The sequence below is a fragment of the Pectinophora gossypiella genome, unplaced genomic scaffold (genome assembly GCF_024362695.1).
Source record: "Pectinophora gossypiella unplaced genomic scaffold, ilPecGoss1.1 Pgos_49, whole genome shotgun sequence".
NCBI lineage: Eukaryota > Metazoa > Arthropoda > Insecta > Lepidoptera > Gelechiidae > Pectinophora > Pectinophora gossypiella.
Window position 1 is genome coordinate 42313 of NW_026063259.1, and position 3077 is coordinate 45389.

The following is a 3077-nucleotide window of genomic DNA, read 5'->3' on the forward strand; positions in this document are numbered from 1 at the left end:
CTCACTTATAGATCCTTCTTTTAGTGCAATATTTCTTCTTTTATTGTTTTGTTTCTTCTTTCCATGTGTAACACTAAGTCGTTTTTTTTTTGTACTCTTTATTTATTTTTTAGAATTTATTGTGCGGGTACTCGCGTTTCACCGATCGGCGTGGGTTGAAAATCAGTGTTGCCCTCTGGGTAAATTTTCACTGAACCCTGGCCTTTTTTGGTGAACTGCGGCACCCATATACCTTTATGTTTTCCAGCTAAATATTAATGTAATGTGTGTATATCTTCATGTTGTAAATGTATATGTGTGTCGTAGATTTTACCTGAATAAACTTTTTTATTATTATTATTAATCAAATCTTTATAAACCGATTGAAAGAGTCATGTGAATGTGATAATACACCTAGTTATTTTGTTTCATGTGACCACTGCTACATGACGACGAGTGAATGACAAACGGCGAAGGCGTTACAGCATGGCACAGTCTGAGAGTGGCAGCCGTGCCGCGTGTGTGCCGTGTGGTGGTGACTTCGTGGCAGCGTATTGTATACTAAGCTGGCGCTTGATTGCCGATAGCCGCCATTTCTTTTAATAGATTATCAGAATGACCGAACAATCTTCAGAAAGCAAGAAACGTTTCAATTCCAAATGTGCTAAAGTAAAATTATTTCATCCAGGAGACTTTGTGCTTTGTAAAGATACCCAATGGTCTAATAACAAGCTAGGTCCTAAATATTTAGGGCCATATCAAATTGTAAAAATTATTGGCAATAATCGATACGAAATACAAAGTCTTCGTCCTGGCCAAAAAAAAATACTACAATAGCTCATGAACATCTCAGATTAATACCAAACCCGAATTTAGAATGATCCGTGATAGCAGTTTACAAGAAATAAAAAAAATGGTTGTAAAGGTCACTTGTCAAAACAAGCCACAAAATAGCCTCTGAGTTCATCGAATATTTCTGAGACTGGAACTGCTGCTAATCCAAGCAACTAAAGCCTCTGAGTTTGGCAAACGTCCCTTTCACCGTGATGTTGTTGAAACAAGCTATATTTTTGGCCGCTGAGCTTGTCAACATTTGTGAGATCGTATCGATGGAACGATATAGACTTGCAACTGGGCGTAACAATGCAATTTGAAGAATGAAACGATTATTATTGAATTTGCCAATTGTAAGCTCGTGTCGATGCACCGATATAGACTTACAACAACTGACTTAACAGCACAAACACTTAATTACAAATTGAATATGCTACTACAGTGAACTAAAAGATACGAGATAAGATTTCAGAATAAACGCAAGCTCAGAGCACGAGCTGCGTATCAGTATGGCCGTGATAGCGCGACAGCGAAATATTGAAAATCTAAATATTATGTTAACTGTAAACAACACGTGCGGCTAGCAAACAAACAACACCTGCACTTGTTTACGACACACGTGCAAGGTACGGTAGTGGGGACAACCCTTATAAGAAGGCGAGCCGCACGAGTTGTACCATTCTTGTGTCGAACTCCGTACAGAGAACATCCAATAAAAGTAATCCGTGACAGTGAGCCATTGTTTAACTGGCGCTATGCGTCCTCCACAAAGGTCACTGTTACCTTGGGATCAGAGTATAATATTCGTACTCTAACATATATATGACGGCGCCGCACTAGCGCCATCTATTGAGTTGCGTTGGAACGAAATTGACAGCTGTCAATTGAGAGCTGTCAGTTTAGCGAAGCGTCGTGTCGATGGTCGGCGCAGCCATATTGGACGTCAGTTTTAAAACGTCAACGGATAGCGCACCACGTCTGCGACGAATCGCAATTGTTCCTCGTAATCCTAATACTTTAATCGTTGATTACAAATTATTCGGATGTGATTAGTTGTTTTCTATGTGCTAGTATATTTATTTTGTGCCTAAGAAGTGAAAGTGACTTTATCGAATTATAAGAACTGTTAAGTACCTTCCTACTTGCTGGGTTGTCTGCTTGGTGAAAATCAATAATAACTCCAAAATAAGTCTTCAAACGATTATAATCAATTCTTGATATTACAAACAATGGTTTCAACGGACACTCTGGATGGCAACTGGCCATGTAGACTGGCCATGGAACTAGCGGGGAGAGGCGCGCGGGCGCGGGTTGCAGTGCGCAGGCGCGGTGCGACGGCGGCGTGTGCGACGACGGTAAGTATATACTTTATAACTTTAGCTATGTATATTTTTGTTCTTTACTAATTTTAATCTTTTTCTTTTCAGGTTTTCTTTCTTACAGGTCAAAGACCTTGTATAGAATAGACGGATAATATTTTAGAGTGACGATCAAACTATCACAGCTCTCTTTCTTCCCTATGGCAACAATCTCTGTGGAAAAAAGAAACAAACATAGACAAACACCGCTGTCTAGAACGTCAGTGTTTACCGTTTTGAGATGTTGTGGTAGTCAGCTGGATACCAAACCTGCCGTTAGTTTTTTGGTGTTTTGGGACATTATTTTAACTTTTTATATAAACAATCTGTGAAATAGTTATTCATTATGAACCATGGCTTGCGTAGCTATTGGTTGTGAGAGTAGAATGGGTGTTATAATGGAGAACGATCAAACAATGTCTCACCATGGGTAAGTTATCGACCACATAATACATGTTTGTGTGCAAGAAATACATTACCTGGTCTGGTTTTTGTAAAGTTTATTGAGCCCTAAACACGATGCAGGCGCATATTTTCAGCAAAGCCGTCACATTTGTACAAATAATTGATTTCACATTTTACGTTAATCAGCTTTGACAGATCATGTACCCAAAGTATTATAAGTAGTGTTGTCCTTTGATATCGATAACATAATATTATGTTTGAATGTAACATCTACATGTTGCGTTATTCTATTCACGTTTAATTTATTTTTCGACCTGTTTCCGATTTGGATGAAGATTACATAAAGATATTGTATTTTCCAGATTTCCTAAATATCCTAATTTACGAAACAAGAAATTAAGAAACAATTAGATTCAGACCATGAAACGAGATAATTCTCTCTTCTGAAGGACGCCTTCTCCTTATTTAAGCCTGTGCTAATTACATTTCGATGTATCTTGC

The 3077-nt window shown here is 38.3% G+C and overlaps 1 long non-coding RNA gene across 1 annotated transcript; it reads left to right on the top strand.

The window, feature by feature from the left end:
- Positions 1-344: 344 nt before the first annotated feature.
- On the top strand, positions 345-1548 carry LOC126381393 (uncharacterized). Its single transcript, XR_007568798.1, has 2 exons — positions 345-535; positions 1286-1548. It is a non-coding gene; the product is annotated as an uncharacterized LOC126381393 (long non-coding RNA).
- The last annotated feature ends 1529 nt before the right edge of the window (positions 1549-3077 follow it).